Genomic DNA, 24170 nt, shown 5'->3' on the forward strand with positions numbered 1-24170 from the left:
ATTCATTAGCACAAATGAAAGGAATGTATTTGGATAATTGAATAAATTTGGGGAGAAAAAAGAAAAAAAAATGAGGGGGAAAAAGATGGCAGGATTGAGTTGAAATATAAGAATGTAAAAGCACTTTTATTTCACTGACTATACAGGGTTTGAGTTTACCTTCTATCTCCATGTCAACCATAACTGATAAATTTCTAGAAAAAAAGCAGAAGACAAAAAGTACATCAAAGATTCCATTAAATGCAGTGTGCTGCCAGTGCATACACATCCATACAGTTGAATATTGAAAGGAAACTCTAGCTGAAAATTATCTACCTCAAGATATAGACAATACGTTCCTGAAAAATTACATGCAAATTTTTTCAAATGATAAAAAGTAAACATTACTATTGCTAGATCTTTCTTCTCCAAAAGATTCTGTATTTTGTCTCAAAGCAAAGTCTTTGGGGATGGAAAAATCAGCTGAAGAATGAGAATACTACAATAATTGGTATAATTTATCACATATTCTTAGTAAACACGAAGAAAATTAAATTCAGGTTAACAACAGTGTTAAGTATTTAAAATTTAAATATAATTTAAAAATATATCTTTAATTAGGAAATCAGAAGGAAAGATATGTCATAAAGACTGAGATGGTATAATCTAGGAATGCCTAGAGTATATAATGATAGTGACTAAATGTACAAATTTAAAAATGCTTTGCATGAGGAAAAACGAAAGAATGTCAACACAGCAAGATGTTGAAAATAGATGGTAATTAATATTAAAACTTTAACTTATGTGTGAGACTAAAGCCAAAAAATGTTTATTTGGCAAAATCAGAAGGAAAGATAAACAATAAAAACTGAGATGGTACAATCTAGGAATGCCTAGAGTGTATAATGATAGTGACTAAATGTGCACATTTAAAAATGTTTCTGCATGAGGAAGAACAAAGGAATAGCAATAATGTAGGGTGTTGAAAATAGATGGTAATTAATATTTTAAAAGTTTAACATATGTGTGAGACAAGCAAAATGTTTATTTGGTACAATATTTATATTTTGACTAGTGCATTTCCTAATATAACTTCTGTGGACAGCTTAATTGAACACCATAGTACTTGGAACCTTGTGTAGGGCATAAGATTTTGTTGGTTTGTCCAGTCATGCCCAGATAAATCCCAGAGTGATTTGAACAGTGAATAGGGAAGTATTTACAGAGTCCCCTAGGGGGAATGGTGAGAAAGGGGGAAAATTCAACTTCCCCAAGTGGAAAATTCTTGATATCCTCACTGGCAGTAGGGACAGCCAAAGCAATAGGCCAAGCCTTCAATCTTGGGGTTTGTTCATATGAAAATTAATCCTGCAAAGGATAGGCTAAGCCTACTTAAAATTAGGCCTAAAAGTCACCCCCAAGAGAATTTCTTCTGTTGCTTAGATGTGACCTCTCTCTCTCTCGGCCGACACAGCAAGCAACCTCACTGCCCTCCCCCTGTCTATGTGGGACATGACTCCCAGGGGTGTGGACCTTCCTGGCAATGTGGGACAGAAATCCTGGAATGAGCTGGGACTCAGCATCAAGGGACTGAAAAAATCTTCTCAACCAAAACGGGGAAGAGCAAAATGAGACAAAATTAAGTGTCAGTGGCTGAGAGATTCCAAACAGAGTCAAGAGGTTATCCTGGAACTTATCCTTATGCATTAAATAGCTATCACCTTTTCAGTTAAGGTGCAACAGAGAGGCTGGAGGGAACTGCCTGAACATGTAGAGCTGTGTTCCAGTAGCCATGTTTCTTGAAGATGATTGTATAATGATATACCTTTTGCAATGTGGCTGTGTGATTGTGAAAACCTTATGTCTGATGCTTCTTTTATCTACTTTATGGACAGATGAGTAAAACATATGGATTAAAAATAAATAAACAGTAGGGAGAACAAATGTTAAAATAAATTTAGTAGATTGAAATGCTAGTGATCAATGAAATGGAGGGTAAGGGGAATTGTACATATGAATTTTTTCTTGTTTTCTTATTTCTGTTCCTGAATTGATGCAAATGTTCTAAGAAATGATCATGATGATGAATATATAACTATGTGATGAAAAAAAGAATGTTCTTATTGTATGTTGACTGGTTTTATTAATAAAAAATTTTTTAAATGAAAAAATCTTTAATTATTAGTGCTACAAATCAGAAACTGTGTAAGATATAATAACAATGTGTTGTTGCTAAACATTTTATATTCTTTTCTTTTCTTTTTTTTCTTTTTTTGTGCACCATTCCTGGAGGTACTGCAACACCAGGTTGACACGTGGAGTGGATGGAGCAAGGTCCTATTCCACCTCCCAGCTCCAAAAATCCATTTAATAGATTGTCCTTGGATAAAGGACATATCAGATATTAAACTGATAAGAACAGATACTACACTTGATCTTAGCCAAAAGGCCGAGAAGCGATCTTACATTCATTTTTTAAGTGTGACAATGCAATTGTTCAGAAGATTACCCAATACCATTTGTACTAGTATTTACTCAGTACCAATTTGTTATAACAGATTAGGTAAAATTGATGTAATGTGGACTTTTTAAGCATAATAATAGTAATTTTCTTCATTTGGCAGGAGCCACAGCAAAATTTGATAACATTAAATGCAGAACATTGTCTTAGAATAAAACTTCAACACCAAATCATATTGCACATTACTTAAATAAGGGAATAAATAATAAATATTACTCAACCATTTATATACAACCTCTAATGCAAGCTATGTAGAACAGATAACAATTATAGACAGATTTTGGGGTTTCAAGCATGCAAGTATGTGTGAAGGTGAACGTTTTGTGGGGTTTTGTTCAATAAATGACATGATAAGGGAAAAATTATATGCATTTTTAATAATGTTGACTGTTTATTCTCCCATAAAAACCACCAGAATATTCTGTTGGCCATTCAAAGACAAATATATTAGATTTACTACAGAAGGAAGAATGCCATCTTAGGGACTATTTATAGTGTCTCAGAAAGGGGAAGTTATGGAAGGTTATTTATACAGTTTTGGGGTCTGGACTCAAGGGATTTAAGACAAGTCTTTCAAGGTGGGGCGCTGGTAAGGATTGGGCAAAGTTTGTGACGTAATTGTTTAGGATTGGTGGATATAGAAAGGTGAGAATCTTGAGACAAGTCTGGATAAACAAACAATTGCCCTGATATGCAAGCTGTGCATCTAGGTGAGCACACAGCTTTCTTGATAAGATTAGCTCTTTGCCACAATCAGCCAACTGTTTGCCATGATAAATAGGTTTAAAGGAATTTCCTGAATCAAACAGTGAAGTTATTTATTGGTTTACAGTCTTATCTTACTGGGCTAGAATTTTCCACAGAAAGAAAAAAAAAAACAAACCATTAAGCTATGTTGCCATAGATAATATTAATTCTCAGTAGAATGTCTAAAAAACTGAATCTAGGCAAAATAATTTGCATAACCAGGGATATGACAATGCTACAATACACATGGAAAACATAAGGGATCATGGCAGCAAATCCTTGAAAAAAATTACATGACATTCTCATTCTATAGTACTTGTTTTGCACATTCTTTAAACGTGATAGAAAGCAGTCAATGAAAACATTTTTAGAATCGATGTTGGAATTTATTGAAAACAATTTAGAAAAAAATAACAATTTGAAAGTATTTTTGAAAAACATGATAAGAAAGTCATTCTCAGCACTAGAAACTCAATTAGAGAAAGAATGCAATATTCTGTTAAAAATTGTTGACAATGTTATTAGCTAACCTTTTTCTGTAATAAAAGTCAAAAGTATATTTTTAAAAACAAGCCCTTTTAAATTTATTTGCTCAGTATCAATGTGGCATAATACTTTAGGTAAAACCAATGTTACATGCAAAATGATGTGGGAACAAAACTCAATGTGTATAATGTATTTAAAAGAATTAGTAAATCCTTCAAAGAGAAACAAAGCAATAATATTTATGAAAAAAATATAGTGATTTTAACAAATTGCAGAGTCTCTTGACATTGATGTTAACTTTTCCAATATGGGCAATACTGAAAAAGAAATAAAAAGTTTCTATTCAACTGAGAATTTCATCTCTGAATTAATATTAAACTTCACATTTGATTTTCTGTTTTCTATACTTTATAGAAATCAACAATATCAACTTTAAGGGAACATTTTAAAATGCTGAAATAATATCATGGCCTGTCAGTGGTCTAAATGGTAAATACAATTTAAATTCCAATAAACATGAACTATTGCAACCATGTAAACATTAATAATTGAAAGTCACTGGTGAACTAAGTAAGGAAAATAATGCTGATGAGACTTCAACACAAGGTTTTAAAACCTTAAGGTTGTTTCTAGAATCTTCACCCAAATGACTCTAGTTGAAATCTTGCAATAATATTCTGCCATAAAGAATTTTGTTTCCCTTGTGTCTGATGCTCCTTTTATCTACCTTGTTGTCATGGTTAGGGACAGGTGTCAACTTGGCCAAGTTGTGGTACCTGTTCATCTGATTGGGCAAGCGCTGGCCTGTCTGTTGCAATGAGGACATTTCATCGGATTAGGTCATGATCATGTCATCTACATCCACAGCTGATTCCATTTGTAATCAGCCAAAGGGGAGTGTCTTCTGCAATTAGTGATGCTAAATGCAATCATGGGAAGCCTTTTAAGGAGGACTCAGAGGAGACAGGTTCCATTCCTGCTTTGGCTGGTGAGCCTCTCCTGTGGAGTTCATCCAGGCCATCCATCGGAGTCATCGGCTTCGCAGCCTGCCCTATAGATTTTGGACTCTGCGTTCTTACGGTCACGTGAGACACTTTCATAAATTTTATATTTGCAAGTGTTCCCTGTTGATTCTGTTTCTCTAGAGAACCCTAACTAATACACTTGTCAACAAATGAGTAGAACATATGGAATAAAAATAAATAATAGAGTGAACAAGTGTTAAAATAAATTTAGTTTGAAATGCTAGTGATAAATGAAAGTGAGGGGTAAGGGCTATGGTATGTATAATTTTTTTTTCTGTTATTGTTTTACTTCTTTTTCTGTTGTCTTTTTATTTCTTTTTCTGAATTGATGCAAATGTTCTAAGAAATGATGAATATGCAACTTTGTGATGATATTGAGAATTACTGAATATATATGTAGAACGGAATTATATGTTAATGTTTTTGTTTGTTCTTAATTTTTTTAGTTAACAAATTTTTAAAAAATAAAAAAAGAATTTGTTTCCATGAAAGTAAGATGTATAACTATTTCATAACAAATTATTAAATTCTGGTGACAGTGCTTTCTTTATTGTGATTAAAAATTTGTACATACTATTATGTTCAATAATTTAATTTTTATAATTCATGCAGAATGACTTTGTGTTTGCTGTAATTTTTATTATTAAGAAAGAAATAATAAACCATCTTCTGAAAATTGTACTTGAGAAAAAGAAAAATACTTGATTTCCAAGAGGAACCTTTTAGTAATTCACACAAAGACTGCATATGAATGTTAAAGCACAGTTTAAAAAATGTTAAAAAACATAATTTAGGACTTTTGGGCCAATATGGCAGGTTAACAATGTGAGCATTTTAGTCCGTCCTCCAGAACAACTACTAAATAACCAGAAAGAGTACAGAACAGCTCCTGGGGCCACGTCAGTGAACAAACACAAACCATACCCCAGTCTGGACCAGCTGAACTGGCTGCAAGCCCCCCCAGAACTGTGAGTTCCCCAAGCCACGGCGGACAGTGCCCCCCCCCCCCAATCTGCTTCCCAGAGGGAAAAGGAAAGAGACTTTACCAGCAGCAGGGTCTGAGCCCAACCAAACACCAATCGTCTAATTAATTAACAAATTCTGACTACCAAAAATAGGCCCCCAACTCAGGTGAACCTGGTCAAAGTGGAGGTCACTCATTTTTGCCCTGGCGCCAAGGGGGCAGGGCTGATGGAAAAAGAAAAAAAGAAGAGAAACAGAGGTTTTCATGGCTGTGTTTCTACAAAGGCTTGACTGCCTTTGGATATAGTGGCAGGACTTCTCAGGCTGCAACTGCCTGAGGCATAGGCAGAAACAAGCTCATTTGAGGGCTTGTCTGGAGCCTATGCCTTCCCCAGGGGAGGGGTGAAGCCCAACTCAAGTAGAATCCCTCCCTCAAGGAATTCAGACCACAGGGTTTGGTAATTTGAAGCCATTAAAACCAGCCTACAACCTCTCCTCTGTTTCCACCATGCCCCCAGCAGGGAGAGTCTGCCAAAGTTAAAGGTACTGCATCATCTTATGCTGGTGGGACCTGCAGGCAGACAGGCACCACATACTGGACAGGATAAGAAAAACAGAGCCTAGAGACTTCACAGGAAAGTTTTTCAACCTGCTGGGTCTCACCCACAGGGAAAATTGACGCAGGTGACTCTTTCCTCCTGATAGGAGGCCAGTTTGGTCTGGGAAAATCCGGCTGTGGTCCATAATACCTACATAGACCCTCCTAAGGGTGGGGAGAAAAAGACACCTATAAGCAGGGCAAGAACAAGAAAACAAGAACTGAAAAATTCTCCTCTGTTAAACAAAACCTAAGCTAGAGGTCCAGAAGAAGCTGAACTGAATGTCAAAGAACAGATAGATAAATTCACCCAGCAAGAAAACCCTAGGTAAAAGAAGTTAAAGCATTCTCCAGAATAAACTAATTAAGGTAATTAAATGCCTAGACACCAGCAAAAAGTAACAAATCACACTAGGAAAATTGAAGATATGGCCCAGTCAAAGGAACAAACCAACAATTCAAATGAGATACAGGAGCTGAAACAATTGATTCAGAATATACGAACAGACATGGAAAACCTCATCAAAAACCAAATCAATGAATTGAGGGAGGATACAAAGAAGGCAAGGAATGAACAAAAAGAAGAAATTGAAAGTCTGAAAAATCAAATCACAGAACTTATGTAATGAAAGGTATGGTAGAAGAAGTGAAAAAAACAATGGAAACCGACAATGGAAATTTTGAGAGGCAGAATATAGGATTAGTGAACTGGAGGAAGGAACATCTGAAATCTGACAAGAAAAGGAAAATATAGGGAAAAAATGGAAAAATATGAGCAGGGACTCAAAGAATTGAAGGTCAATATGAAGCGCACAAATATACGTGTTTTAGGTGTCCCAGAAGGAGAAAAGAAGGGAAAAGGAAGAGAAAAACTAATGGAGGAAATTATCACTGAAAATTTCCCAACTCTTCTGAAAGACTTAAAATTACAGATCCAAGAAGCGCAGCATATCCCAAAGAGAATAGATCCAAATAGGCATACTCTAAGACATTTACTAATCAGAATATCAGAGGTAAAAGAGAAAGAGAGAATCTTGAAAGCAGCAAGAGAAAAGCAATATATCATGTACAAGGGAAGCCCAATTAGACTATGTGTAGATTTCTCAGTAGAAACCATGGAGGTGCGAAGACAGTGGGATGATATAGTTAAATTATTAAAAGAGAAAAACTGCCAACCAAGAATTCTATATCCAGCAAAATTGTCCTTCAAAAATGACAGAGAAATTAAAACATTTTCAGACAAAAAATCACTAAGAGAATTTCTGACCAAGAGACCAGCTCTGTAAGAAATACTAAAGGGAGCACTAGAGACAGATACAAAAAGACAGAAGAGAGAGGTGTGGAGAAGAGTGTAGAAAGGAAGACTATGAGTAAAGGTAAAAAGAAGGAAAATTAGATATGACATATAAAATCCAGAAGGCAAAAGAGAAGAAGAAAGTTCTACCCATGCAGTTATGACACTAAATGTTAATGGATTAAACTCCCCAATCAAAAGACATAGACTGGCAGAATGAATTAAAAAAACAGGACCCATCTATATGCTGTCTCTACTCAAAGGACATGAAGGCAAGGACAGAAACGGACATTTGTATACCAATATTTATAGCAGCATTACTTACAATTACCAAGAAATGGAAACAGCCAAAATGTCCATCAACAGATGGGTAGCTAAACAAACTGTGGCATATACATACAATGGAATATTATGAAGCTGTAAGGCAGAATAAAGTTAAGAAGTATGTAACAACATGGATGGACCTTGAGAACATTATGCTGAGTGAGATTAGCCAAAAACAAAAGGACAAATCCTGTATGGTCTCACTGATATGAACTGACATTAGTGAATAAACTTGGAATATTTTGTTGGTAACAGAGACCATCAGGAGATAGAAACAGGGTAAGACATTGGGTAATTGGAGCTGAAGGGATACAGACTGTGCAACAGGACTGAATATAAAAACTCAGAAATGGACAGCACAATACTACCTAACTATAATATAATTATGTTAAAACACTGAATGAAGCTGAATGTGAGATTGATAGAGGGAGGAGGGCTGGAGGCATAAATGAAATCACAAAGAAAGATAAATGATAAAGATTGAGATGGTGTAATCTAGGAATGCCTAGAGTGTGTAATGATAGTGACCAAATGTACAAATTAAAAAAATGTTTTTGCATGAGGAATAACAAAGTAATGTCATTACTACAGGGTGCTGAAATAGATGATAGTTAATATTTTAAAATTTCACCTTATGTGTGAGACTAAAGCAAAAAATGTTTATTTGGTACAAAATTTGTATTTTGACTAGTGCATCTCCTAATATAACTTATGTAGATAGTTGGTTCAACAACATAAGTACATGGAACCTTGGGTAGGACATGAGATTTTGTCCAGAGTGATGCCCCAATGAATCCCAGAGTGATTTGATCAGTGAGGGGAAAAGTATTTGCAAAGTCCCCTTCAGGGAATGGTGGAAATGGGGGAAAATTCAACCTCCCCTATTTGAATGCTTGATATTCTCACAAGAAATATGGACAAAGCTATAGGCTGAGCCCCCAGTCTTGGAGTTTGTTCATATAAAACTTAACCCCACAAAGGATAGGTGAAGTCTGCTTAAAATTAGGCCTAGGTGTCACCCCCAAGAGAACCTCTTTTGCTGCTCAGATGTGGTCTCTCTCTCCAACCAACACAACAAGCAGGCTCGCCGCCCTCCCCCTGTCTGCATGGGGTGTGGCTCCCAGGCATGTAGACCTTCCTGGCAACATGGGACAGAAATCCTAGAATGAGCTGAGACTCAGCATCAAGGGATTGAGAAAACCTTCTCAACCAATAAGGAGAAGAGTGAAATGAGACAAAGTGTCAATGGCTGAGAGATTCCAAACAGAGTCAAGGGGTTGTTCTGGAGGTTATTCTTACACATTAAGTAGATATCACCTCGTTGTTCAAGATGTAGTGGAGAGGCTGGAGGGAACTGCCTGAAAATGTAGAGCTGTGTTCCAGTAGCCATGTTTCTTGATGGTGGTTGTGTGGGGGTATGGCTTTCACGGTGTGACTGTGTGGTTATGGGAGCCTTGGGTCTTGTGCTCCTTTTGTCTGCCTTGTTGGTGGATGAGCAGAACATGTGGAATGGGAATGGATAATGGGGGGAATAAATGTTAAAATAAATTTAGTATGAGATGCTGGTGGTCGGTGGGGGGGAAGGGTTGAGGAGTATGGTATGTATAGTTTTTTTCTTTTTTTTCTGTTTTCGTTTTATTTTTCTGTTGTCTTTTTATTTCTTTTTCTGGATTGGTGCGGATGTTCCAGGGGGTGATCATGGTGGTGAGTGTGCAGCTGTGTAATGATGGTGTGGGTTGCTGATTGTGTATGTAGAACGGAATGAGCAAATGTTAAAAATGTTTGTGTTGGGCGGGCAACGGTGGCTCAGTGGCAGAGTTCTTGCCTGCCATGCCGGAGACCCGGGTTTGATTCCCGGTGCCTGCCCATGCAATAAAAAAAAAAAAGTTTGTGTTTCTTTTTTGTAATTTTTTTTTAAAAATTGATAAAATTTTTTTTAAAAAAACATAATTTAATAGAAATAGATAATGAGTACATGCCAAAGACTTATTAAAGCTATGTGTCATAGTCAGGTTCATGTGTCAACTTGGCCAAGTGGTGGTGCTCAGTTGTCTGGTGGGGGAAGCGCTGGCCTATCTGTTGCTATGAGGACATTTCATGGACTTAAGTCATGATCATTGACTGCATCCACAGCTAATTATCTTTGTTATCAACTAAGAGGAGTGTGCTGGTTTGAGATGATGTATGTACTCTGGAAAAGGCATGTTTTAATCCTAATTCCATTTTGTAAAGGCAGCTATTTCTTCTAATCTTTATTCAGCATTGTATGTATGAAACTGTAATTAGATTATCTCCCTGGAGGTGTGATTTAATCAAGGGTGGTTGTTAATTTGCATTAGGTGACAGCATGTCTCCACCCATTTGGGTGGGTCTTGAATAGTTTCTGGAGTCCTATAAAAGAGGGAACATTTTGGAGAATGAGAAGATTCAGAGAGAGCAGAGAAGAACGACATAGCCACGAGAAGCAGTGAGACTTTGGAGATGATGAAGAAAAATACCTCCCAGGGAGCTTCATGAAACAGGAAGCCAGGAGAAGAAGCTAGCAGATGATGCCATTTTGCCATGTGCCTTTCCAGATGAGAGAGAAACTCTGACTGTGTTTGCCATGTACCCTTCCACTTGAAAGAGAAACCCTGAACTTCATATGCCTTCTTGAACCAAGGTATCTTTCCCTGGATGCCTTAGATTGGACATTTCTATAGACTTGTCTAATTGGGACATTTCCTCGGCCTTAGAACTGTAAACTAGCAACTTATTAAATTCTCATTTTAATATACATTCCATTTCTGTTATATGGCATTCTGGCAGCTAGCAAAGTAGAACAGGGAATGTCTTCTGCAATGAGTGATGCTTAATCTAATCACCAGAAGGCTTTTAAGGAGGATTCAGAAGAGACCAACACTTTTCCTGCTTCAGCCAGTGAGTCTCTCCTGAGAGTTCCTTGAGGACCTTCATCAGAGCTGCAAGCTTATGGCCTGCCCTACAGACCTTGGGCTCTACATCCCCATGGTTACATGAGACACTTTTATGAATTTTATATTTACAGATATCTCCTGCTGATTCTGTTTCTCTAGACAACCCTAGCTAATACACTATTAGTAAAGGAACCAGCAGATTGATTTAAAAAAAAAAAACAGTTAAAAAGAGAATTTGAGAAATTTGGATTTTTACAGTAAATCGGGAGAAAAGTAATTCTAAAACAAAATTGTTGAGTTAGATGCAAAACTAGTTAATATCCCTCATGGTAATTATCTTAGTTTGCCATGGTGGCGATGACAAATTCCACACAATGGGTTGATTTACATGACAGAAATTTATTGTCTTAGGGTTTTAGAGTCTAGAAGTCCAAAATTGAGGTGTCAGAAAAGCCACATTTTCTCTGGAAATCCGTAGCATGCTGAGAATGGCAACCCTCCATCATATGGAAACTGAAAACAGACCAAAATTGAAAGTAAATTCTGCTCTTGAAAACAGATTTCACACAACTGTAGTTTAAATACTCAATGCAGTTTGTTTGCTTGCTTAATCACAAGCTGCCAACACAACCAATATGCAAAAACCAGGTCAAGAGCATATCACATGTTTAGAGTGAGAGGATACCATATTCTCTGAAGTCCATCTGCCTGAGAGCCAAAAGAATGCAGGCAATTCTTTTAATGAGACGGATTGGAAGTGGATTCGACGCACATCAATGTGAGGATAGGGGAAAGTGCTGGTCACAATGCAACAAGAGTCACAGTGAGCTCCTTCACCGAGCTCAATGCTCAGGAACTGAAACCAGGAGTCAGTGGGACCAGGCATCTATCTACCTCAAACTAGTGTTCACCAAAGTGGCATTGGCTCTGAGTCTTTACAGGAAGTGCCCATCTGACTGGCATCAAGTCAGTCCACTTTATATCCTGCAATGAATGTTTGCTTGTCATTTGTCACAAAAACTTGTTTTCCTCTATTTATTTACATTCTAATTGTAGTCAACATGTTTACAGTATTTTGGGGATTCAAGATCACCAATACCATTTTAAATACACAATGCACCCTCATTCAATTTGGTCTCATCTATTCATAAAGGAATCTGTACCTTAACTAATAATATCTTCAGAGGTTCTATTTGCAACTTTATGGGGGACAGGATTCAATCCCCAACAATAATAAACAAAGATAACCTTTGGGGTTATCTTTCCCACAAATCAATTAAGAAAATAATTGCACCAGGCCAGCTTTACAGAATTTTAAATCTCTGGGTTCTAATGACTGTACCAACAAATTTAAATTCCCTGAGTCAGATTATTCTTAGGTGGGCTTGTTAAAAATGTTCTTAGCGTGACCTTCATCATCTTTGGGCTTATTTCAAAACCTAAGATAATTTTCCTTAACATAAGCTAGCGGCAGCCATGCATATTCACATTGAAGCAGATGTCAGCACTTATTTGTGTCAAAACTAATGTGAAACAAAACCATCCAAACCCACAAGACATAAAGGAGTAAAGATTTTACTAAACACGTCACAGTGAGATGGAAGAGAAGGTTTATGCTGAATATCTTACAACAAAATTTCATTTTTTAAATCCTGTTGGACATCCACTCCCATGCTTCCTGTCCAACCTTCCTGACTTCCATCCTTCCTGCTGGATCTCTCCTGACTCTTTCCCTATCTCTTCTTTTTCCTGGTGCAAAAAAAATCTAGCCCTCTCCAATCTTGCCTCCTCACATCCAGCACCCTCCAAGCAAAAACAGGAAATGAATGGTGAATAAAAAATCATTTTCTTTTGTTTTTATTGTCATCATTGGTCAAAATTGACCGCCTTCCCTCAAGAAGAAAATAAAGATAAAAAGGCTTGCTTGTTTTCAATAATTATTTCATGAAACCTGACACTGTTTCACGTCAATCCCATTTACTCATTTCCTCTCCCTATAATGTAAGTGGGTATTACTATAAGCATTAATAAATTAAGAAACTAAGCCCTTAAAGAGGCCAACATCTCACAGGTAATAATAAGTAACAAGGCTAGGTTAGAAACCCAAGTCTTCAAATCCCAAGTCCAGAGCTGATGTCCTGTTGCTTGGCTCAGAAGTTAAAATTCTTTTGTACTGCTGGTGTAATGCCATGAGTTTGTGCTTAATCTAAGGTGCTGCTTAGAATCCATTAACTATTCATTTCTTCTACAAAAGGATTTCTCAATCTCAATCAACATTTTTCTTTGTGGTAGAAGTTGGGCTGCAAAAATAGGGTATTTAAGCAGATTACTGGCCTCTACCTAGTAGGTACCAGTAGCATCCCTACCTTTCCACCTTGGTTGGAATTTGCGTCCTTTGTTTTCCTTCCATTCCATGAAAATGCATGGGGTCTGAGTCTTGGGGTACTTATGTGGAAAACCTCCCTACCTATGCTTTCTTTTGGGTCCCTTTGGAGTTCTTTGAGGCTCCTCACCTATAGTAACTGATGTCCTCACTGTGAACCTTTATCTATTCTTGGATAGTGCCCCACACCTCCTCATGTCAGCTTGGTTCCCTGTGCTAGCTCATCTAATCTGCTGATAAAAGGACTGTTTAAGACCAGGGGTTAAAATTGAACTGGCTATGCAGGAATGATTTACTGGAGGCTTCTGGAAATGTCTCCCACAACTGGATTAACTATTTTGATTAATGTGACCAGTCAGCTTGTTGAGAAGGAAGGGAATAGAAATTTAATTTATTCAACTTTATTATTTATATTTACTCATTTATTTATTTAACTGATACTGTGATTGATAAGACTTGCTTTTTGACAAACTTGAACGTAAAATGATCAGATTTGTTGTGCATTTAGACCAAGGCTGAATGCAGCCTCTATCTCTGTATAGATGATTTCATTTCCTTTATTCCCCAGAGAATGTGGCTCAATTAATAAATAGCCACAATTTTCAGAAGCTATTTCTTACCATTTTCTTTTCTTCTTTGTTGCAGAATGCAGAGGCTAAGGCTTTTTACCTTAAACTTCAAAAAAACATTTTAAAAAATAAACATTTAGGGAGCCCTTGTGCTTGTAGGAATGTGCCTTTCAGACAAAAGAGAATGTCTGTCTTTCACTAGTGTGTAGAGATAGAACTCAATACAATAAATGTGTGCCGATGTTTGTCCATGGTAGATTTCCCGTGTGATGGAGGGGAGAATAAGAGAAGACAGACCAGAGGGTTCACTTCACACTAGATTTCTTAGGAAGCTCGTAAAAAGGATTTACTGTATTTTGATTAATCCATCCTTCATCCACCTTGAGTGTCTCCATGGCAACTGGATATTTGTTTCCCAAAGATGGGCTTTCAGACTGTTGAAGGTTCATTCAGCTCCACACAAAACCCCCTGTATTTCTGAGAACCACGTCTTTGAAATTCAGCATGCATAGGCAACCACTCCCAAACCCTTGTCTGTGTTACTGATGCCAATGCCAGTATCATTTTATCAATGACAAGACATGATCAATTTTATTTCAGCATTTTCTCAGAGCCAACAGAGACATCTGTTTCAGACTTGATTCCTAAAGAACGCTAAGTATTTTAAGCTTAACCTAAAAGAGACTAGTTAAATGGTCATTTAGAAAAGATACATTTTCAGATACAAGAGCATTTCAAGACATGTTTATTGTAGTCCACTAGTTGGATGCTCCTGTAAATCAAAATAACTTTACTAGATGTGGCATCTCTGCAGCTAGACTATGCAAATGACTTCACAAACGATGGCTTCCATGTGTTTCACATTTTTAACAAGCCATTCATAATAAAGATTCTATTTTAAAAATTAAAATAACGTTTCATCAAACATTTGTGAACCCTTTCTCAAAATACATCTACAAAAGAGTCTAATTGACATACTAACACACAAAGAACATGAATTGTATAAATGAGGTTGCATGACTTACCCAAGGTCACACAATAGTTGGAAATGGAGTAAAATAAAGACATGGAAATCTGAACTCCCAGCACACTGTTCTCCCTAGTCCACAACAGAACCTCCCTCCCTTACTCACTGGCTAGCCTGAATTCTGTTCTCATGTTTTGTTTGTCTTCTACTTCTTGAGAACAGGAATCTGCTCTTCCTTGTTTGTCACCTCATTCTCTACCTTTAATTGTGGCAAGATGACATGGATGGATGGATGGATGGATGGATGGATAGATAAGTGGATTAAAAGCTCTACAACAAAAATCTGGAAAATGAATACCAATTTTTTATATTGCCACACATTCCTAAAAAGGTGTTGTCTGGGGGTGGGAATTCTCTTTATATAGTTTATAGTCTTCTGTATGCCTTTCATTTTTCGTTTATTACTTTTGTAATCATCTAAACCAATGAAAAATTTCCATTTTAGAAAAAAGTAAACAAAGAAACCAAAAAAATCACTCTGTAAAATAAATGGGCTCCAAAATCTATTTTACATATATTTCTGATGTTAAGAGGAAAAAAGGTGACCATTTATGCAGCTATGATGCCGTAGGATTTATACAATTTTTCTCTTTCTTTTATTTTTTCAAAAATCACCAAGTGGTATCTTTTTTAATGACTAAAATAATGAAGCCGTGTTCTTTTATCCATATTATAGGACTCATAATTTCAACTTTATTTTGTGTTTGTTTTTGTGTTTGTTTTGTTGTTGTCGTTGTTTTGCCTAGAAGTAATATTGAGTTAGTCTGACACAGTTTCACAGTTTAGGAATCATAACTTGAATTATTGGAATTCATTCGGAAAACCTACCCTCACTTAAAATTGGTGCTGTCTGCAGTGTAATAAATGTGATCGATGGACTTCTGCAGCTATGCAGTTTAGCTGCTCCTCCACTGCTGAGGAAGAGGGCTCTTTGTGTGTGCGCATGTGCATATTTCTTGAATATTCTGCAACTGTTTCCAGCAGGAGCTAGTTTGAGCCTTTTGTTTATAGTTATTTAAGAATAAGCTATTTTTTTCTAATGGATCAATTTTGATTGCCTGAAAAAGAATCTCATTGAAGATTGATGTCATGTAGAAGAATTAAAAACATGCACAGAAAGAGTCCTTATCAATCCTTTGTCAGTTGATTCTTTGTCATTTTGAGCTAGAAATAAAAAACTGCTTTCTACTGGCAACTAGAACTTCCACATAATCATTAAATTAAGCAAATTAACACCAGAAGACTAAGTTGGTCTCAGTGTTGTTTGCAACGTTGCAAAGCAAATATTTGCGAAGCGAAATGGAACTGCCCATGAGTCTTACCAAACTTTTATCTTAAATAAGATCACAATATCTTGAATCATGGAATTTTCATTTTGGAAGAAACCTTATAGACTATTTCACATATGGTAAAACTAAGATAGTTGAGGCCAAGTGAGTTATGCAATATTTCAGTGCTTGTTTGAAACAGATTCAGACTTTCACTGCCATCTTTCCATTCTGTGCTTTTCCACAGGGGAAGGAGGCAAGAAAGCCATGTAGATGACCTTCCCCCATTTAGCACAACAATCTCATAAGGTGCATATTATCCTGATTGAATAGATAAGGGAACTGAGACTGAGAAGTTATATAATTTCTCCAAGGTCACATAGTAAATAGGAGAGGAAGTGGAATTTGAACCTCAAGGTTTCTATGAGCTGCTTTGATTCTTAATCATATCCAAGTTCATGCTGTACCCACAAGTCGTTAATGAAAAGTGAAGATCTGGTGAGGATCTATTGAGGAAAATTCACTTAAATATTGCATTATTAAAAAACTTAATAAAATTCTTCATTATATATTTGTTATTTCCCCCAAATTTCCTTACCTTTAGAGGTGTCTGATTTATCTTCTATGATATCACAAGGGAAAAAAATTATAACAAGTTAATCAATAATCAGCAAAGTTCACTGCCTACCACTGTACTATATATATATATATCGAAGTGCTGCTTAAATTTTACTAAGAAAGAAATTTTGGAGAGGAAAATAGCCGATCTCAAAAAACTAATCAACAAAATCCCCAAGAGCCAAAAACAGACTGAATTTAATGTGCAAGCAGAAACTAGAAGTTGAAGCCAAAATGGAGCTCCTGGAACTGAATGTGGGCCTTAAAAGCTGGGGACTTGCCTGCTGAAACTGTTCAGGAAGGAGAATGTGGTCCATGTCCCAGGCACATAGAGCAGGACCAGAGCCATCTGCCTAAAGCTGGGAGCTGTGAAGGGCTGCTCTATTTCAGAAATGAAGATTTAGAAACTCTACCCAATAAAGTTGATTGAAGGATATGAAGGAGAATATCTTTGTGACCCAAGATGAGAAGGATCTCATAAACAATTCAAAAATAGAAGTCATAATGCAAACTATTGATAAATATTAATTAAGGATTTAATTAATTGAGGATCAAGGATCTCTATTCCATTATGCCAAGAGCAGAGTTAATAGAGAATGGGTGAATATATTTGTGATGTCCGTGAAAGGAAAGGGTTAAGAATAACTCTGCAGTCTCTTCTCTCCTGTTATTGAGGGCTGAAATAAGGCAGAAGGCAGTCTAATTTCCTGGTGAGAAGGCTAATGACAGCCTCCTGGCAAACAAGATAAAGGTATTTGCTAGCAGGGAGTCCTTATCTATGGAATGCTTTTAGCAAGGTGAACCTGGTTGCATAGGATTGCTTATGGTGAACAAACCAGGAATCTATGGATTTATGGGCATGGCTCCCTGGGAAATATCATGCAGTGTACGTAAACCACTCAGTATTAAATGGAGATGTTTCGTGACCTATATGGCAAAATATTGATTTAACCCATTTCTAGGGATGTTAACCTTGATCACTGGATTAAAGTATGTCTGCCAGTAAAGTTACTATTATCACTTTGAAATTAATAAGTACCTTGTGGAGAGATACTCTGAGATTATGTAAATGTCCTGTTTCTCATCAAGTTTTCACCCATTAGTTTTAGCCTCCCTTGATGATCCCTAAAACAACTACTACCATGGTAGTTGTCAAACAGTGATTTTCTAATTGAATCATTTGTTCCACATATCAGTTGGCATTCTTCTGTGAGGAAGACCCTCCCCTTCTCTATTTATTTATTTGTCAGAAGGGACTCATAAATTCTTATTTCATTCCTTGGGTTATAATCTGTTATTATCATTATTTATTTTGATATGTAATTTATCCCATATTTGGCCATTGGAAACCCTTTTTTTTTACATTAAGTATTCATTAGGTAAATTTGCATAGAAGTTGAAAACAAAGAGAAAAATAATGATGTTTCTAGTAATATTTTCTCAAAATACATATGGCAAAAACAGAGAGCAACAAGGAAAACTTGAATAATCAAAGCCATTGGGAGATTTTAACAAATCTCTCTGGATCTGATAAATGAAGCAGATCAAAGTTGCTCAGGATATAAAAAATGTTAATATAAGAAGATTTATCTACTAGACAGTATCGGACCCAAAAAAGTAGAAAATATGTGCTATTTTTAAGAGCCCAGGAGATGCTTTTTAAAATTTTCTATTTGGAAATAAATTTAAACATTCAAAATATGCAAAAATAGAAATACTTCAAAGAACAACAGTATGCCCTTTACTCAGATTCACCTATTATTACATTGGCTGTACCCATTTTTCTTTATAACTTTCTCAGCATATGTGTCTGTGACTGTATGTATAATTTTTTCTGAACTATTTGAGGGTAAGTTACATATATCATGTCTGTTTACACTGAAAAACTTCAGCTTGCATATTCTAAGAATAATGATAGTCTTTTATATAACCATGATAGCTATCAAGTTAATAAATTCACATCGATGCTTTAATCTGCTGTTTATATTTTAATCTTGTCAGTTGCCTAAAGATATGGTTTATAGTATTTTTCTCTTGCACTACAATGTCCAGTCTAAGGTTGGTGTCTTAGTTTTCTTAGTCTATGATTACAAATACTATAAATTGATATCAGCTTCAACAACAGGAATTTATTGGCTCGCAGTTTCACAATATAGAAGCCAGGAGCATTCTAACTGGCAGGCAGTCCTTGGGTTCCTTGGCCTTCCTGTCACATAATGATATCCTTTCCTTTCTTTGCTTGATTTGTTTGACTTTCTCTCCTCTGAATTTCTCTCTCTTCCTATGACTTTCTCTCTTGCTGTCTGAATTTCTTTTGCTTCTAAAGACCTCCATTAATATGGGTTAAGTTCAACCTCATTCAGTTGGGCCACATCTTAACAAAAATAACTTCTTTAAGTGGACCTAGTTACAGGAATGCAGGTCAAAACCAAGACAATCTCTAAATTGGGCACATAATTCAATCCACCACACCCACGTACTGCATTTATTTGTCATTTCTCTTTAGTCTATTATGAAATACCAAACACTTGGCTTTGACCATGGTGGTATAATTTAACCTCAAAAAATAAAAGACGGTAAATTGCATGTAAATTTGAAACTAAACAAACAAGCATATAAGACAGAGTTGAGAAAATCAAGGTCAAAATTAGAAATATTTAATAATGAGTTTTAAAAAAACATGCTTAAAACCCCACTACATTTCAAAATGTGTGGGATATATTAAAATTAACACTTTGATGAAATATTACAAATTTAAATGCACAAATTTATAGACAGTAAAAAACAAATTAAGTTTTCAGCTGAAGAAGATAAAACAGTAACAATAAATAAGAAAAAATAACACCAAAATATGGCAGGAGGAATGAACTAAAATAAGCATGAAAATTAATGAACCAGAAAACAAAAGAGAGCAAATAAACACAGCCCAAAACAGGTTTATTAATAAAAAATTTAAAATAAACACTCTAGGGCAGGCTATGATGGGTCAGCAGGCAGACTTCTTGCCTGCCATGCCAGGGACCCAGGTTCAATTTCCAGTGCCTGCCCCTGCAAAAAATAAATAAATAAATAAACAAAATAAACACTAGAATATCTGATAATGAAAGGAAGAAGACATAAACATATGTTTTAATTAAAATCATAACATTTTATAAGCATTATACAGATGTAAAAAATAAATCATATCCAAACACAATGCAAAATTTTTATCCCATAAATTTTAAACCTTGAATGGAATGAACAATTTTTTTAAAGAAAAAAACACCAATTTCCAGATTTAATTTTAAAAATAAATTAAAGGGTGCACGGGTAGTTCAGTGGTTAGAATGCATGCCTCCCATGCAGGAGACCTGGGTTCAATTCCCAGACCATGCACCCAAAAAAAAAAAAAAAAAAATTAAAAACTGAATGAACTTATAACCATTAAAGAAAAGGAAAAAATAGTAAAAACTACTTTTTACTCCAGAAGACACTTTTTCAAAATGATTTCAAATATGTGTCTCATCAAGCCTTTAATAAATATGTAATTTTATTTCATATAAAATATTTCAGAGAATAAAAAAATTAAAGTTATCACATTCAGTTTATGGAGCTAGTATAAACTTGATATCAAATAGAAGGACAGTACTGTCTCACTTATGAATGTAGATGAAAAACCCCTCAATTTAAAAAATAACTTCAAATTTTGTTCTACATAAAATTTAAATGTGTGTGTGTATAGAAAATAATATAGCATAATCAAGTAAAGTTTATCTCGTGAATGCAGGGCTCCTCCATATAATCTCTCAATAAATATAGGCAAAAGCACTCACTAAAACTCAATATTCATTTATGATAAAAATGCTCAGCAAAATAGGAACCGAAGGCAATATCTTTTTTTTTTTTTTTTTTTAAAGAAAGACAGAGAAGGAAGGAAGGATAGAAGGGAGGAAGAAAGGGAAACATCTTTTAAACATTTTCTTATTTTATTATATTTTGTTTGTTTGTTTGTTTTTTACATGGGCTGGGGCCGGGAATAGAACCGGGGTCCTCCGGCATGGCAGGCAAGCACGCTTGCCCGCTGAGCCACCGCGGCCCGCCAGGAACTGAAGGCAATATCTTTAACTCATCATGGTGTTCTAGTTTGCTAGCTGCCGGAATGCAACACACCAGAGATGGATTGGCTTTTAATAAGAAGGGATTTATTTTGTTGGTTCTTCAGAGGAAAGGCAGCTAACTTTCCACTGAGGTTCTTTCTTACGTGGGAAGGCACAGGATGGTGTCTGCTGGCCTTCTCTCCAGGCCTCTGGGTTCCAACAACGTTCCCCGGGGTGATTTCTTTCTTCATCCCCAAGGGCCTGGGCTGAGCTGCAAGTGCTGAAATGAGGTATGCTGAGCTGCTTGGGCTGTGCTACGTTGAGCTCTCTCATTTAAGCACCAGCCAATTAAGTCAAACATCATTCACTGCAGCAGGCATGCCTCCTAGCCGACTGCAGATATAATTAGCAACAGATGAGGTTCACATACTGTTGGCTCATGTCTGCAGCAACAAAACTAGGCACATTCACCTGGCCAATTGACAACTGACTCTAACTATCACAAATGGTTTGGGAAATGTATATGAAAAAACAATAGTCTAAAATAATTCTGAAAAATGAAAGAGGGGACATTTCTCTTCCTGGATAACCAAATTCAATGTAAAGCCATTGAAATGAAGATGTTACAATATTGGCATATAGACAAATAAATACATAAAAGACTCCAGAAACATACCCATGCACATATGAGATCTTACTATATTAGAGAAATTTCAATATTAACCACTTGAACAAAAAACAGACAGGTCAATAAATGATTCTGGATTTCTTTATAAGGAAATAAAAATAGAAGGGAGATTTTGACTTCACACCACAAAGAGAAAACTCCATAGAATTAAGGACTTAATTGTAAAAATAATTATGTAAAACTGTCAGAAGAAAATTCAAGAAATATTTTTGTAGCTTTGGAGTAGTGAAGAATTTCTTATAAAGAAACAAAATAAATTTTTAAAAAGCAGAAATCATTCAGGGACAATGAATAAAACTTTCAAACAAAAAATAACTTCATAGGCATTGTTAAAAGGAAGCCACAAAAAATTAGAATTCAGAATATATAAAGTACTATTATAAATCAATGAAAAGAATCAATAAAATGGTTTATTAAAAGAAAAAAGTCAAAGATATAATATACAGTTCACAAAAGAAGGACGAGTAAACATATGAAAAGATCTTCAGCCTCACTAGTAATCAGAGAAGTATAAATTTTTTTAAATGACAAAAAATGAGATATTTCAGCCACATTATAAAACTTTTAAAAATCATGCATTATCAAGTATTTATAAGGATGTGAGGAAATGGGGACATGTAAACTGGTAGAACCTCTCTGAAAAAATAATGTGGTAATAGCTATGGAAGTTGAAATTAGCATATCATATGGTCCAGAGATTTTACTTTTTGAGTATCTCTGGAACATGTGTTCACAAGGAGACCTGAGTATGCAGCATTGTTTGAAACAAACAAAAAATTTTAATAACCGATTATGTGTCAGTTGGGAAATGGATAAATAAATGTGGCCTATTTATAGAATGAAATACTATAAATGGCAGTTTCAATGAAAGACTTGATCTATATACAGATTAGCTATGCATATGTACTAATAGATCTCAGAAAAGATAAAGCTAAGCAATAGAAGTTGCAGAATGATTTGCAGAGTATGAGGCCATTTATGTCATTTTTAAAACAAAAACATATCTATAAAAATATGGATTGGCTCTATTAGGCTTGTAATAGGATGATGTGGTTAAAAAAATAGGGTAGAGTTTAACTATATCTGTAAAATCCCAATTCTTTTTTATTAAAACTTTTGGGGAAAAAAATGACAAAAACTTTAACATTGGTTAATTCTGGGTAATGGATACTAATATATCTATTCTATTTTCTCTGTACTCATCTCTATTTTTTAAATTAATAAATGAATGCTAACTAAAGTCATAAATTTTTAACTGATATTAGACATAAATGAAGATGCACCATTATCAAATACAAAAATCCTTGAAGATACCAGAAATCTCTTTCATAGTTTGGTTTTCTTAAAGTGGCACATCCACATGATAAACTTTAAGTCAGTGCTCAAAAACACTTTGATAGAGTTATTGATATGAAAATATGTTGAGTAATAATATTCAGTGAAATAAAGCAAAAGTCAAAAAATGTATATTAGGGTCTCACTTATGTAAAAACTCAAGCTTATAGTGGTTCAGTAGTAAAATGTTCACCTTTCATGCTGGAGACCCAGGTTTGATTCCCAGACCATGCACCCCCCCCAAAAAAAAAGAAAGAAAGAAAGAAAATACAAGCATATAGACGGGAGATTGGAAAGATACAATTCAACCAAGCATTGTTCGTTTTATCTCTGGGTGACATAATTCTCAAACATTTATTTTTCTATCACTGGGTGATGTGATTCTCAACGATTTCCTCTTTGTAATTTCTGTTTTCCAGTTTTTCTAAATGGAAGCTATTTTTAAATTAGAAAACACCCTATCTTTAAGTTAAAATGGTTTTTCATTTTAAAACTCTTTTAAGGGAAAGCTATATATAACAACAATTTGGGGATTTTTCTATTTTACTTAATTACTGGTATTGAAATATAATTTAATTTCTATTGCTTCATGTATTTTGGATCAGACTTCGGCTGTAGTTCGGAACATTTAAAGTTATCAAAATCGGAATCCACTCCACTGTAAACGGATGTGCTTCCGTCAGCCATTGCAAATGTCTGCCTAATCTTCAGACACTGAACCCGGTGAGAGCGGAAGCCCAAGAATAATCTTACCATTCACTTACTATGAGTAATGACCAGCTGCCAGGGACTAGGGAGGAGCTAGCTCAGTCAGTTTGACTGCTTTGGTTTGCATGATAAAGGAAGGTCACAGAAAGTCAATACAATTGAGGGCAACTCCCCAGGTGTCAGAAATGATCTGCAAGCAACTGGCCACTATGGCTCACATTTTAGGATTCAGCTCTGTAAATAATTCTTTCTCTTTGAAGATTGCACTTCTCCAGAAGGATGTTATTTTAAAAAATAAAAGTGAAATTTTCAAAAACTGCATTTCTTTAGATGAACTTATTTGTTTTGTTTTCTTTATTATTGCATGGGGGAAAGGATTGAAAGAAATAAATAAAATTTATTTTCTTTTTTGGCTCTCAGCTGCAAAGAGTTTATCATGGTCTTCATTTCATAGCTTACTATCACCATAAATCCACGAATAACTCTCTATTCTTCCATTTAATTGAGCTTTTAAAATATTTTCCCTTTTGGTCCAAACTCAACTCCCATTCCCCTCTTCTCTACATTTAAAACGTGTTTGGTAAGTATCTTTAAACGTCCTCTACTTCCTCACATGTTATTTTCCTGTTACGATTCTCTTAGAATT

General features: G+C 35.5%; 2 non-coding genes across 2 annotated transcripts; one reads left to right on the top strand and one right to left on the bottom strand.

Moving 5' to 3' along the window:
- Positions 1-2249: 2249 nt before the first annotated feature.
- On the bottom strand, positions 2250-2440 carry LOC143653853 (U2 spliceosomal RNA). Its single transcript, XR_013161565.1, has one exon. It is a non-coding gene; the product is annotated as a U2 spliceosomal RNA (small nuclear RNA).
- A 17580-nt stretch (positions 2441-20020) lies between these two features.
- Positions 20021-20092, top strand: TRNAG-CCC (transfer RNA glycine (anticodon CCC)). The gene has a single exon. It is a non-coding gene; the product is annotated as a tRNA-Gly (tRNA).
- Positions 20093-24170: the final 4078 nt, after the last annotated feature.

The sequence above is a fragment of the Tamandua tetradactyla genome, chromosome 1 (assembly GCF_023851605.1).
Source record: "Tamandua tetradactyla isolate mTamTet1 chromosome 1, mTamTet1.pri, whole genome shotgun sequence".
In the NCBI taxonomy this organism is placed as follows: Eukaryota; Metazoa; Chordata; class Mammalia; order Pilosa; family Myrmecophagidae; genus Tamandua; species Tamandua tetradactyla.